Consider the following 15510-nt stretch of genomic DNA (forward strand, 5'->3'; position numbering starts at 1 on the left):
GCTGCCTCTATGAGAGAGGTGTTATGAATGTTGATTCTCTTCTTGAATTGATCAAACCAGCCACGACTAGCCTTGAAAGTTTCCTCTTCAAATGATGGATCGGATTTCTTTTGCCGTAGGTCGACTTTTCGCAAAGTTAACATTCCATTGATTGGAACTTTCACTAGCAGCTTTAAATTCACTCAGATAAGCGGCAACTTCTCAACATCATGCAGTACTTTTGATCCTGACTTTGTTAAGGTTCTGTCCTCTCTACAAGACCTCGGCCTTGTTCAATTCATATTTCCTCCATATTAAAGCTTGCTGCGATGAGGTGTGGCCGTATTCACGTACAAGTTGTGTCACTATATCTTTTAAGAAATTATGTTTAAATTTTGGAAAACATTATTTACAGTAGGAAAATTTAGGGAACTATTTACTTGCTTAGTTTTTAATTTAGCTTAACACAGGCTGATGACTCTGGAACCCCTTTGCAATTTTTGTTAGAATTTTTAAACAAAGCTGTCAATTCTTCATCTGTTTAAAATTCAAAGAAAAAGTCATTAAAAATTTTTTTTATATATTTTTTCTTTTACTGCAAATGAATATTGGCTTGAAACATGGGTCATCAGTCTCTTTGACTACTAATAATCTGCATCGGTATCTGCCTTGAAAAAACATATCAGTCTATCACTAATCATGAGCAGATATTTTCTTTCTCCATATTTTGGACTTTCCATCACTTTGGTGGAGGTTAATCTTGGTCTAATTAGTCCATAAAACATTGTTCCATGTTCCAAATCAGTACGTTCCAAATTGTTGCATCAGCTATGCCCAATGTTTGTGCAATAGCGCTGATCGATTTTCCCTCTTCTCTCAGATTTAAAGTGGTTTGCTTTTCTTCCATAGACAGCTCTCTTGTCTTCATGTTTGCATAACAGCAAATGCAGTTTTCATAAAATAAATGCAAAGCCCAAAACAGGCACTTTATAATGTTTAAGCAACACCTGAGCAACTATAAACACCCATCAGTCACACATTCCAATTATTTTGCTCACTAGAGGCATTTATGTAAAATGTAGCCGATCAAAGTGAATGCATAATTGTTTTGGACATGAGCACTTTTTCACAGCCATAACGCAGCACTGCATTTGCGCTATGCTATCTAACCACCTCATGTGGACTCATTTAGCATCTGGCAGCACTCATCGCTTGACGCCACACGTATCTCAGCATGTGGAGGCGGTGCTTCAAGTTGTCCACATTTTCACCTAATTTTCAAGCTCATTCACACCATTGCTGTTGATGACCTGTGATGACATCATCACTGTGCAGTGTGCGGGAGGGAAGCATCTGCTGAGCACTCGGTTCAAACGCTTATGGACAGTAATTTGCTTTTTGAAATTCCTTTTTGGGATTTCATCATGTTTTTTTGTTTTGTTTTTTTCTTCAGGGGGCAACAACATAAGAGTGTTGAATGAACGATGTCGAGTATGCTTGATTTAGTTATTTCCTCTTTGAAGCGCAGCTGTAAGAGAATCATTGCATCATTGTGCAACATTCTTGCAAAGATAGTTTCGTCAAAACAAGATTTAATTAGCTTTATTTGTTGAGATTATGCTGCTTGTTTCTCTACTCTGACCTCTTTAAACATTTTTTGGTACTGATTTGCTCGCTAATGATGTAACGGACTAAAATACAAAGACTTGAAAGAAAAATTAATGTGTTAGGCCTTTGAAGATTAGAAGCCAATTCATCTGAAATGAATTGATAATTTTCCTTGGAATACAATGCTTTTTCTGATGTTGCTCTTTACTAATCCTTTATAACGTGTCATGTTCATTCTTCCAGACGTCTGATAAATGCATTTCTTTCTCCCTTTTTTCGTCTTCTCCCGAGCTTTAAGTCAGGCGCGCCTTTATTCACTGTTCCTTTCCACTGAAGACTGAAGGCTCCGCTTCTCCCTCCAAGCAGTGATATTGTTGATGCCGCTCATGGCAGCCATTCACCTAAAAGATAGTCTCCTCTTAGAAGCTTTATGAATACTGAATGGTAACAGAACCATCAAACGGCACCAACAAAGTGTTCCTGTGTGCATATCGGAGACGTTGAGACTTTGATGACATCAATTGGACGTTATTACCAAGCGTACATGGTCATAGTGAATGTTGGCGAAAGGAAAATATGAGCTCGAATGCATTTGACAAATTATTAGTAATTAAGTAATTTTGTTGTTGTAAAAGCAACTGTATTTCATCCGTCATCATTGTCAATGAGAGACGGGCCGATCGCTCCATTTGCGCTGACTTCTGAGTGCATTTTGGTTTGTTGAATGTCCACAAATGGGGATTTATTTACTCAATGGCAGATGGAGGGAGGTGTATATTACAGATTTTTATTTGTAGATTTAGTTTCAGAAATGGATGTTAACTCACATTGACAATCAATATTCTTTTCCCTTAAATGCATAAAATATCAGCTGAAACAGTTCAACAACTTCAATTGTTTCACTTTAATACAATGTTGACATTATTTAATATTTTTTTGTTTTTAATTCCACGACAATCAAGTATTTATGCATCGAGCGTGGTGTCCAGTTTTATTGGAAGCAAACGAACAATAAAATAGATGGATACATCTTTTTACACTAATTGCATGCAATATTTTTTGGGGTGTATTCTAGCGAGTGAGTCGGCAGGATTTGAAATGAACGAAGTTCATCTGCAGTAGTGTTAATTTTAGCCGCCATTTTAAAATTTTGTCTCAGTTTTCACTCACGCTTGTTAGTTTTTATCATAGTCAACCTCTCCCGTTTTTATTTAGTCCATTTTTAGCATAAAAATAATAAATGAATCGAAAAAATAAAATAAAATAAAAATAAAATAAATCTAGCATTTTAGTCTTCACTTTAGTCCAAGAAAACATAATTTTATTCGTCTAGTTTTAGTCAACAAAAACTGTCAACATTTTAGTCTAGTTTTAGTGAGGACAGTCATTATACCCCTGCATATTTTTTTGGTCAGCAGATTATGTTGAACATTTCACATAAAATTTTCATTAATCTTTTTGATAAAAAAAACAATTTCACACAATTACAGTATATCAACAAGTGGCTACTATGGTTCCATGCTACAGTGTGAGCTAAATTAGCCAGCATTAGTTGTGGTTGGATTCATATTAATGTTGAAACGTTATAGCCGTTGGATTAATGTTACATTATAACTACAATTTACAATTGTATTTTTTTAAATATTTTTTACTGTGAATCCACCTCCTGTCAGTCCCATGTGTTTATGCATGATGCACTCGCTAGCTGCAGATTTGAAAGGGGGTGTGTCATTGTGTGTCTGACAGATTAGCAGAGTCAAGATTTTACAAAATCATATAATTTTGTCTTGTTTTTGTTAATGAACTAAAATGTCCATAGATTTCAGTCCAGTTTTTAGTGAAGTACATTTTCGTCACGTCTTCATTAGTCGACAAAAAATGCATATTGATTTAGTCCCAGTTATTGTTTACTAATGAGGGTTTTAGTCTAGTCTTGTCTAGTTTTAGTCCGGTGATAACACTGATTTATACTCAGGTAGATTTAAGTGTGTATGCCAGTGGTGGCCATCTGGATGAGCATAAAAAGGCATAAAAATACCCATTCTATCACAAAGAAATGCACAACAAATGTAGGCGTGACTCTTTATGTCCAAACATTACCAGTCGTGAAGTGGTAAAAGTAGTCCACAAGGCAGCAAACTATTAGTTTAGGCTTACAGTTGTGAAGAGCCCGATAAACATAGCGAACTCCCCCACCTTCTCCCTGTGTTTAGAACCATCGAGTTCGTTTGGGGGAAATGACGCTTGTGACCTTAGCTTTCAGCATGGTCAAGCGCTTGCTTAATTTCCTCTCAGTTGAGAGGCAGACAAGCTGGCACTCGGAAAAGCCACTCAACGGAAGGTTTAGTAATTACACACTGGAAACCAATCAGACTGAGCAGCGCTTCTTAATTAGCTGAACAAAACCAATAGTGCATGGATTGAAGGAACCTCGAGGTCACACTCTCCCCTCAGGTGTCCCACCAAGGTGCACTTGAAAGAGGCTCAGCCCTCTTTCACAATGGCCATCTAGTGAACACGGATGGATCTCGGCAAGCTACTGCATACAAACAAACCACACTGGATGAGGCCGAGGCAACGTTGACGCTGTCTGAAAGGTAGAACAGATGAGCATTTAAGGTCTCTCTTTATGGATGCCCGCAGGGGCGAGTAGAGGTCACCTAATCCATCCTAATCAAGGCTGCAGCAGCAACACACATGGTCTTCATTAGTAAACAAGGGAAAGAGCTGTTGTACAACAAACAACTTGACCATAATTAGTATGGAGAGGGTCTTCCCATGGACAAAGGCTCTGATAGGGGTCAGGATAAACAAACTTCTATATGGCAAAGAGCCACCTTTTACTTACTCTTATGATCACACAGTGCTCTTTCAGCTTTGATGAATGCCTAAGCCGTGCACAGTCCTCATGGATATTTGCCTTTTTAGATCCTTGGAGGAGGTGCTGGAGTGCACTCCCGCTGTGGACTCTAGTTCTGTTAGAGACGCCTGCAGGGCAGCATTGGGACGACTACCCCCACCTCCCCACATAATGAAGTTATCAAATTAATTCTGGACAAAATATTTACTTTTTACTGCTGAAAATGGCTCACTGAGTCAAGTATCCCTTTAAACATAAGAGAGTCAGTATCAGGACACCCTGGGCCACAGTTCGATGATCAACTTTGTAGTCATGTCATTGGACTTTCAGTACTGTGTCTTGGTAGACACGTTTCGCTTTAAAAACATTACCAGAGCTAATGCTGAAATCAATGTAAAATCCCATTGACATGCTCACGGAAATTAGCATCCGGGAGTGATACTCATTCAAAAAGGAATATTCACAAATAAACACATACACACTGGTAATATAACAATACTCAAAAGGCAAACATTCTTCCTAATCTATGAAAAACAAGTAATATTAATAGAGCTCAATTGCAACTTCCTTCTTCTACTTTTTTTTTTATCTCGTTCTAAGTGTGCATGCGCGGCACCACGCTGCCCCGAAGAGGTCAACACGAGCACATCAGGAACAACCGGTACGTAGTTTATTGATTGTTTTTAATTGCTATTATTTTACTTTATTTATTATTTTACTTTGTTACTATTATCTGGTAGTTTTAACTGTATCTGGTTTATCATTCAAGTTATATTTAAAGTGGAGTTTTCAAGGAAACACACATTTCCACATGATATGGCATGAAATAAGATACCCTGAGTCCCAGTTTAGCCTAGGAAGTCCCAATTGTGAAAATAAAAATACTTTTCACCTGAAAAGCAACCTCCTGAGATTTAATTTTAAAAAGAAAGAAAAAAAAAGAAAGGAATCCTTAGGTGTGTGCCAGGCCTAACTGAAATTGAGTAACTCTTTCTATAGTTTCCAGCCAATAATATAACCCAGCCAAAAATATAAAAAATTGAAATTCACAAGTTCGGATTCATAAAAATGATAGTTAAAGCTTCTTTTTTTTTTTTTTTTGTTATTTATATCGAATACAAGCATACAGGAGTGTGTGTAAGTCAGGGAGCAATTAGAGCAGACATGCTGCCACAGTTTTCTGTTATTCTCCAATTAACTTCTAGTGAGAGCATGCATGTAACCGTTTTTGCATGTCTGTTAAAGCCTTTGTCTAAAGTGTGCAGCTACAAGTAGAAGAATTAAAGGTCCGAGCAAACTGGATCACCAAATTAACTATTCAATAGCTCACGTGTGTTGGTCAATAACTGCTCTGATTATTATTAATGTGCTTTCTCAGTATTGATCAGGCCATATAGCATAGAGAAGTCTACATGTTTGCAAAATACCAGCTGTTAAACTATACGCAGTGCCATCGGGTATCTCAATTTGCACTGCTCACAATTGAAAAAAATGTGCTTTCAGTCTTCTCATGATTGCAACTCAAAGTTGCCGTTTGCCCTGCTGTGCTTATTCAATGTATTATGTTGCTATGCAGGCAACTATTGTCGGCTCGTTCCATTTCCAAGCAATAAAACCCAGAGCAGTCGTCTTTCATTTATGTCTGTGAAAGTGGATTTAACTGAATTGATTTAGGCTTGTGAGACAAACAAAATAGAACTTTAAGGCTGTGTGTGTATGCACAAACTCACACACACACACTGAAAAGGCCAACGCTGATATAGCCTCGCTCTATCTACCATGTGCTACTAGTTTATCCCGTTTTAATTTTTTTCTAGTAGGCGTCTGTAACAAGAATAGGCGAAGCGCTGTTGTGTTTAAACAAAGTGTTGAATGTGTGTGTCTCTCTCATCTTCAAAATACAGTCATCCGACAAGAATGTTAAATATTACAGCATTACACTATATAGCGCAAAGACGTACAATCAAACTACCATTCAGACTCACGTCCACAATGGGGGTTCTATTTTCACGCCCAGTGCAAGTCTAAATCTGCGCAGGGGCGGAGTGGACTAAGTGTTGGTATTTTAAGCAGACCCGTGTAAACAGGTGCTGCGTGTCGCATTTAAAACAAGCCGTTTTTGCGACATTGTGAACACAACCGACTTAATTTGCCGCCAATCAAAGAGGCTCCTCATTCCATTTAAATGTGGCACTCACACGCCAATCCGTCCTTGACCTGGCAATATCACAATACCACAGATACACAAGCATAACACTTCCTGGGAATGACATCATCAAACCTGAAAAACATTACTTAAACCACAGCAAAAGAGGAATGGATTTGGGTTATAAAACAAACACATTGTAAAACCACTCATTTTTGGGAGAATACAACTCATGGTAGAGTGAACACACCGCTTCGGTGTTTTATTTATTGGCACTGGCTCACATGCTAGAAGAATTGAACAAAATGACGAATGTGTGAATCAGGGAAACTCTGCCTCAGGCAGACCGCAGCTGATGTCATAAAGTTTAAGAAATTGTACCACATGTGCTCTGAAACTGCATTTTCAATCAACTTATTGAAGGAATCCTACATTTGAAAATCACTTACAGCATTGGGAATGTATTTTCTGGAAGACGTAACAGTCCAATTCTACCTTAAACCATAAAGATATTTGTTCTTCCTCCCAAAAAGTTTAGACCCAGTTCCCTCCCGATACCAGGTATCCGTATCGGGCCGAGAACGGGCCTTATTTCGAGGTATTGGTCCTCGTCGCCCTCTAGTGGCTGTATTATGATCAGAAACTTGAAATTATAAGAATATAAAATTGCCATTCATTTCACGCAATTTAAAGGAAACATTTTATTTTGGGTTATATAGGTCTTTCTTTTCAAATCTAGTGAAAGTTATTTAACTAATTTGCTCCCAAACATGTATAAACACGTTCTATTTTAAATATTGCCATTGTCCCAAAAACATATTTATGTTTTTTTCTATGCTAGAGCATACAGAAGGCTTTGATGCAGCCTCTGACCTCAAGAGGTCGCTTAAAGCAATGATAGTTATTACAAAAAAAATGGCCAGCAGGTGATAGCAGAGTATAAGAGATCAACCAGGGTCATGTTGCAACAAGCTCTTTTTGCCAGTGTTTTCAACAGGTTTGTGAATAATGATGAAACTGAGCTATATTCTATTGCTAATTGCTGCAAAACGGAAGCAGATACAATAAAAAGACTCAAATCTTTCTTTGGGTAGGTTCTATGTTTTTATAGCAATAGAACAGAATGTTCTGTGGGCGTTGCAAAATCAATCAAAATCCAGTAAAACACCCGGGAGCGAAGGGGGTTGCTTCACTGAAAATGGCTGGGATTGAATGAGTTAATAATTGAGGAATTGGTTAGATTTCTAAAACAAACATTTTAACAATGCTAATTTCTGGGGTTAGAAAACTCATTTATTTTTAAATGCGTTGTGAAACTATTGTACAGTAATTCAATGCACGCACCATGTACTCAATCTAGAGATACGACTATTGAGCCATTACAGAAATAGCAACGCTTTGGGAAAAAAAATCATCAGACAAAACAATGCAATAATCAATTAAAGGGCCTTTTACTCAGCAGGTTGGCATGGTGATAATTAGACACATAGCTTCCCTAAGGACAAGACGGCAGCGCCTCCCCCATCTTTCCTACGCCATATTGAGTGCCAAGTTGATATTTCAGTTTCAGCTATGTGACATTTGGCTGACTGAACGAAGGTGTTGGGGACAGCCATTAGGGAGAGAGCAGTCAGTGCGGAATAGAGCAGAAGTAACAGACCACGGGCGGGGGGCGGCGGCGGTGAGGGTTAAAAAATCATCGTATCTGTCATTGTCATAGCTCCCTGTGGTTTTCCAAATGCCTCTTTTCATATATGAAAAGTGGTGTATTAAATGTGATAGCAGGCATTTTTGTCCGGAATCCCACTGGGCCCGTTCAACTCCTCAATGGCCACGTAACCGACCAGACGAGAAGACCTCACCAGCTTTGAAACATTTGCTGCTTGGAACTAAGAAAATACATGAAATGGAATAGGTTAAACGGAAGCAGTGGTATTTTTACTGTAAATAAAAGCAAACCGTGTGATATCAACCATTCATGCTATTTTTTATATATTTTTTCGGTATTATCTCATCTTGACACAACGCTACTGAGGTACCGTTTGCAATACAACTTCAGAAGAGCTTCCAAGTAAGGTTGCAGCTATATAATATTTTAGTATTCTACTCATAATTTTCATAGAGTAATAAAATAAAATATATATTTTTAGGGGCACCAGGCGCTTTAAATTTTGAATCGTAATTAATCGCGCGACTTCAACATTTAACTCGTGATTAATCGCAAATTTTATATCTGTTCTAAATGTACAATAAAAAAAAAATTCTAAGTTTTCATACTCTTGTTAACATAAAAGTGGAAAGAAATGTTAAACTAACTGCATCTTTTAGTCATTGATACAGTAATTTCATAATTCATAAAATTAAAAATATGCACTGTAAAAAAAAAATTAGTGTGTGCGTTGGTCATTTTTCTGCCACTAAATGGCATAATTGTATTTCTATGACGTTGGTGACAGCTCAATGCATTTTTCTTTTCATATTAAGCGATAAATATAATCTTTAACATGAAGTAACTTGCAAAATTCTGCACATTTTTAAAATTGTAATACAACTTGATCTCAGTCTTCACAAATATATGCATTATTATTAAATTTATTCCTGCTAAATGTTGACATGGACGTGTCTGCTGCGTTGTGACTGAAATTCCCCCAGTACAGGCTTTCTAAGTAAGGGGTGGTCGTTTAAAAAATTAGTGGTAATAAAGGAACTTTAAATTAACTCAAAATGAACGCACAAATTTTGACACCCCTAATATTTTTGTTTGGTTAAGAGCAATTATGAATAACGAGAGAGTAAAACAATTAATTTAATAATGAACGACCATCCATCCATACAAATATTAATACATTTCAGTTTAAACTTAGAATTTAATGAACGCATCTTTTTTCATCGATCTACACCAGCGACGTATAGTGACAAGCAGCACAATCAAATCCTCACTCCAAATGATTTCCTTAAAAGAAAATAACGGATAGAGTAAATGTTGATTGTTATTCAGCACCACATCCGACAGTTTGAGGTGTTAACCTATTAATATATTGAGTGAAACCATTAAATACTTACTTTTGCATCCATACTTTATGTATTTATTTACATAAACGTATGTACATGCAAGACATTTTTTTGACATTTTAATTCTGTTGTGGGAGTCCCTTTACTGTGTCATGTGTAATCTCTGGAGGTAGCTGAACTGTCTACATGTAGGCTAACTAGCTTAAAATTGTGGAAATGGATAACCTTGCTCCGCAGCTTGTTAGGAGTTCAGTTTGTAGATGTAAAGTCGTGAGACGCATGAAGCATGAGATAAACAATTTTAATGAATTCCCTCCATAAGATACAGAATGTGAAGGGGGCCACACTGACTACATCATTGACATACTTGTGTAACGTATGCTCAGGGCTTACGTGAGCGCACTACACATGATAAAATCCTCATGTGTATTTATATCATGTCAACATAATCCAGGATTTACACGGTTTGTAAGAGTAGGAAGACAGAGGCACTACTTTAGGGTACCAGCTGCAGAGATAGGGTACATATAAGAGTGAACCTGGTTCTTACCCGAGGTTCTGAATAGCTAGTTGTGCTGGATTGCAAATCAGGCAATTAGGACGCTAACTCCCATCACTCAACTCAACTAAATTTTTATAGAGCACTTTAAAACAACCACCACTGTTTTCTTAAGATGGAGCCCAGGGGAATCAGATACAATGAAAACAGCTGAGGCCCCACAATTGAACCCTTTGGAACACCGTTGCACATATTTGTATTTTTTTTCTTTTTTTTTGCTTGACTTACATTGGTTAATATGAAGGGATGGCAATAATACAATAAAATATACCTTGACTCGACACTTGGTTTTTGGGTGTCTCAAATGAATTGAAATGAAATTTGTTCTAGCAGGAAGAATTTATTTGAGATTAGAAATACATTTAGTTACAATCTTGGTTATGTAACAAATTTAATTTTGAAGTCAAGGTACCACTGTATTTGATCATATTCAGCATTTCTATGTACAGGGTGTCCTTGGGTTACAACTAGGGGTGCAGCAATTAACTAGTTTTACAAATAACCGCGGTTTTTTTCAACTTCAGGACTTAATAACCGCAACCGTTTAGCAACACCGGTTATTTCCGCTCACGTGCGGTGCAAAACGAGCCATGCGGCATAGTTCATAGCTCTTCTGTTTCCACACGGCCCATTTAGCGGGCGCACAACAACACAGGGCTCAGCTTTGAACACCGCCCGGGGAGAGTTGCGTACCCGATGGCTGTGGGTAGGGTTCCGAGGCGATCGGGCCGCACTGGCACCGGCAGTGGGCGTCCCCGCGCCGGCCGCGGCCCGGCCTGCACCATGTTGAGTGGACGTAGGGAAAGGGGAGGCCGAAACAAGGCTGCTGCAAGAGTGGCGGAGGCCACGCGGGACGCAACGGTCGGGCCTTTCGGCTGTCGCCGCCATCGCCGCAGGCGAGAACCACCAGCACACCATTCGCCGTTCCGTCGCCACCGACCGACCGCTGGCCGCCTCCCCAACTCCGCAACAGGGCGGGAAGCTCCCGCGAGCCTCGCCAGCCACCCGCTGGGGACGCCATAGGCCGAGACTTTTAAAGCCGCGGGGCAGCCATTTTGGCACCCCTAGGAAACGTATCTCGGCATACGCATTTATGGCTGCAAAATGCCTACATGTGTAGCAGTAAACTGCACAAATCGCCTGTAAACATTTCATCTGTAAGTATGGTTGAAATGGAAAGAAATTGAAAGATGAAAGAAAAAGAGAGTATTTTAGAGCGCTATTTTAAGAGTCTGTCTAATCTGCTGTATTTGTTTTAAAAACAAATATATTTTCAGTTATTTTTTGTTGTTAAAAATAAAAAAATTCAAAGGATGCTGGTGTGATTTTTTTTATGTCTACAATAATAACCGGAAAAAAACATAAAGCTTTTTTTTCTCAACAATAATCGTACACCAAAATCTGAAACCGTTTCTGACACCATTTCTTTATGTAAATTAGATGTAGCCTCTACCTTTATCCAACACTAATGAAGCAGTGAATGGATGACAGTAATTATTTGGATGAGAAACATTTCTAAATATAGAATTAGATGAAAAGCAGTTATAAAAATTCATTTTTAAATTAAAGAGCAAACTGGTTCAGTCATAAGCGAAGCGTATTTTTATATTTGTTTTTTATGGAGGTGTTGGTGCCAAGTGTCAAGATCTCACAACATGTCTGAGCTTGTTGTGTTCCCTCCTCCACTAACCTCCCACTTGTCACTCAACCAAGATAAAAGTAATTTCACTCAGAGGAGAAACTACTGTCACAGTGTTCCCACATGACTTGACTGAAATATATCAGCGTCGATTGAATGTGTTGGGAAGTTGTGGTCTGAACTTTTCCAATAGATCTTAGCAGTTCATTAACACGGGATGCAACCTGGGTTCTTTTTTTCCCCCACTCTTTAGGGCCACCGTAGTTCATCCTAGTTAGTTAAAGAGAACATCATCAACTTGATAAAATAAATGCCTCCCTCCAAATACTATAAACGCCACATCAACAAACAAGTAAGAGATGTTTCGTTTCCATTACCAATCCTGGTAGTGTGCAGTTTTAAGAGTAAACAAAAGCTCTTGCTGATTTTCATTTGATTTTTTTAAATATTCACAGCCTGTATGGGGTTTTCCCTGCACATATAACTCAACTACTATCAAATCTTCTTCTTCTTCACTTTGTGTAGCATGTCTCATTCCTGTTCCTGCTGTTCTTGTCAAGTCTATCAATATTAGGGCTGGGTATCGATTCTAATTTTCCTCAATCAATTTGAAGAGTTCAGTTCGATTCAATCTCAATTATTCCCAATTCAATTCAATTCAATGTGATATTGATTAATTATGGAACATCAATTCTTCTTAAAAATCGACATGATTTAAAAAAAAAAAAACTCCACAAAAAGAAAATTCCAAATAAAATTTTGTAGAGGCAGTAAGTAATTACTTGAGTGCTACACAAAAATTGACATCAGTAAAGATGAGATGAAGATATTTCATATTTCATAATTCAAATTCAATAATTGTAAATATAAATTAAAAAGATTCTGAATTGTGTTTAAGTGCAATAAATCAATTAATAAATGTAAGAAAATACTTTTGAATTCATGTGAACAGTAAATTTCAAGAAACAGTAAGATACAAAAACATTGGCATTTAAATTGTTTTTTCTTATGAATTGATGGGGGGGGTGCATGAACTAATTCACCATTTTACTGGATTTTTACTGATTTTGGAAGGCCCGCAGAATATTTTGTTCTATTGCTATAAAAACATGCAACCTACCAAAATAAAAATTTGAGTTTCTTCTTTCATCAGGAATTTTATTTTTATCCGTTTCCGTTTTGCAGCAATTTTTTATCATTATTCACAAACCTGTTGAAAACACTGAGGGGAAAAAGCTTGTTGCAACATGGCCGTGGTTGATCTCTTATATTCTGCTGCCACCTGCTGGCTGGCAGTTTTTTGTAACTACTATTGCTTTAAGTGACCTCTTCAAGTCAGAAGCTGCATCAAAGCCTTCTGTATGCTCTAGCATAGGGAAAATAAATGTATACATTTGTTTTATTCATATTAAAAAAACATACTTTGGTTTGAATGAGTTAAAATAATCGACTTTTATGGTTTTATGAATCGATATCATGCTCAAAAAGGAAAATCGAATCGATATCGATTATTCTATTTATTTTTTTTAACCCTGGCCTAATCAACATCTATTTGAGATTGAGCCCTATAAACCATGGCTAGCAAGAATGGGCAAATACGTGACATGGAAAAGCAATACTGTGGATTTACGTGCCTGCTCGTTGATCCCATTTCTTTCTAAATGTTGTTAATAGCGCACTCTTCAAACCTCTTATCCACTTCCTCCAGTCTCCTCTTCTTTCTCAACCTTGACCTATGCCTCACCCATCTCATCCATCTCTGCTCAACCCTCCTACGGCCAAGAGGCTCCCACATTACTACTTTGCCTCCCCCAGCTCTCCCACTTGCACTTTGCAAAATGAGGATCACAATGAAGGACAAGGTGCTAATGATTGTCATACAGTTTAACCACAAGCTTGGGAATATATGTCCCGGATAAATCCTGAGACATCAACAAGTTAACCTCCACTTAAGTCTGGGGTGACTAAGGTGAGGGCTGATGGGGTGGAGAGGAAGTGTGATCATGGCTGCCTGCGCTAATCCTTTAGTCATTCTTCCAGCTCACTATTACATCACATGAGGATTACATATAAATCCAACACAATTTGGTTGGCTTCCAATTATTTAAAAAAAAAAAATCCCAAAGAATGTGTCACTAATTAGTTCTAGGCACAAATATTTAATAACTCGACAGGTGAATCATTAAAGTAACATTTTGACATGCTTTACTGCAATATAAGAGGGGTAAAACCACTTCACGATAGTACAAAGTAAAACTAATCCCATCCTTGACAGACACATCAATGGAGACATAACAGGGTGTTTGCAGCATCATTAAATATTCAGCTTTGTGGTTGAATATCCTCAACACGGTTTGTTGTTTTGGATTCTCGCTTCTCTGGTCATTTTCATACTAATTCTTACCCATTTTACTTTCAACTAAGTCTATTTATGTTCATATCTATCTGCTAAGTAATATATATATTAGGGGTGTCAAGCGTTTACATTTTTAATAGTAATTAATCGCATGACTTCAATAGTTAACTCACGATTAATCACAAATTATATATCTGTTCTAAATGTACAATAAAATGCACAATACGTTTTCATACTCTTGTTAACATAAAAGTGGGAAAAAATGTTACATCGAAATATGGCTGCATCCTAGTCATTGATACAGTAATTTCATAATTCATAAAATTTAGTTAAAATTAAAAAGATGTACTGTACTGTAAAAAACGAGTGTGATATTGATTTGTGTTGAGGTCCTTTTTCTGCCACTAGATGGCATAATTGCATTTGTAAGACGGTGACAACTCAATGCATTATATTTTCATATTAAGAGTTATCTAATCTTTAACATGAAGTAACTTGTGAAATTATGCAAATTTTTTTTAAATTGTAAAATACAACTTGACCCCAGTCTCCACAAATATATGCATTATTATTAAATTTACAACTGTTAAATTTGGACTTGGACGTGTCTGCTGCGTTAGGACTTGAATTCCCCCAGTGCGGGCTTTCTAAGTAAGAGCCGGTCATTAATCGTGCGTAAAAAAAATGGTGGCATTAAAGGAACTTTAAATTAACTCAAAATTAATGCACTAACATTAGGGGTGCAACAAAAAAATTCATTCAAATGTTTTTGTTCAAAAAAGTAATTGCATCATAAGCTCAATATCAAATCGAACCGAATCGTTCCACAAATTGAACCATCCTTGAATCATTTTACATCCCACGTATTGAAAACTGAATCAAATTGTCTTTTGTGGAAAGAAGCTTAATCTAATTGTTTTCCTAAATAACTTTCCAAAATTGTAATTTCCTATTCTGCGGTTATCATGGTTGTGGTAACACTTCTACACTTTGCCTATTATTGGTAGATCGCCAAAAAAAAGTTAAGCTCCTCAATGCTCACTGAGCTAAACTCTCACAATTTGTGATCACGTCTTGATGGCAGTTTGATTTTTGAGGCTAATTTGTACCACTTTTCAGGTGTCCGATTTTCGAGGTTCCACTATAAGAGTTGAAAACGATGCGTTTGGTCTCGATGATTACATTCGCAAGCACAAGTCTCACCCCAAACCTCCACTATTCTTTCTCTCCCATCACACCTTCTTTTTCTCATCAAAGCTACTTTAAGAAGGAGCCAACGCACCAATGTGAAGTGTTAGCGTGGCAGTAGTCAGGTGCTAAAAAAAAAAAAATCTTTTCATAATTTCGGTTA

The 15510-nt window shown here is 37.4% G+C and overlaps 1 protein-coding gene across 5 annotated transcripts in view; it reads right to left on the minus strand.

The window, feature by feature from the left end:
- LOC147168673 (uncharacterized) overlaps positions 1-15510 on the minus strand; it is a 142467-nt gene that overhangs the window by 122443 nt on the left and 4514 nt on the right. Inside the window, exon 4 of one of the 5 annotated variants that reach the window (XR_015095981.1) lies at positions 1566-1988. The exons of the other annotated variants lie outside the window; for them this stretch is intronic. The gene's annotated coding sequence lies outside the window, so the exon portion shown is untranslated. Of the gene's footprint in view, positions 1-1565; positions 1989-15510 lie in introns of those variants that run through there. 5 annotated transcript variants of the gene reach the window in all.

Source organism: Leptonotus elevatus, chromosome 9 (assembly GCF_054856555.1).
Source record: "Leptonotus elevatus isolate MCC_2025b chromosome 9, RoL_Lele_1.0, whole genome shotgun sequence".
Taxonomy (NCBI): Eukaryota; Metazoa; Chordata; class Actinopteri; order Syngnathiformes; family Syngnathidae; genus Leptonotus; species Leptonotus elevatus.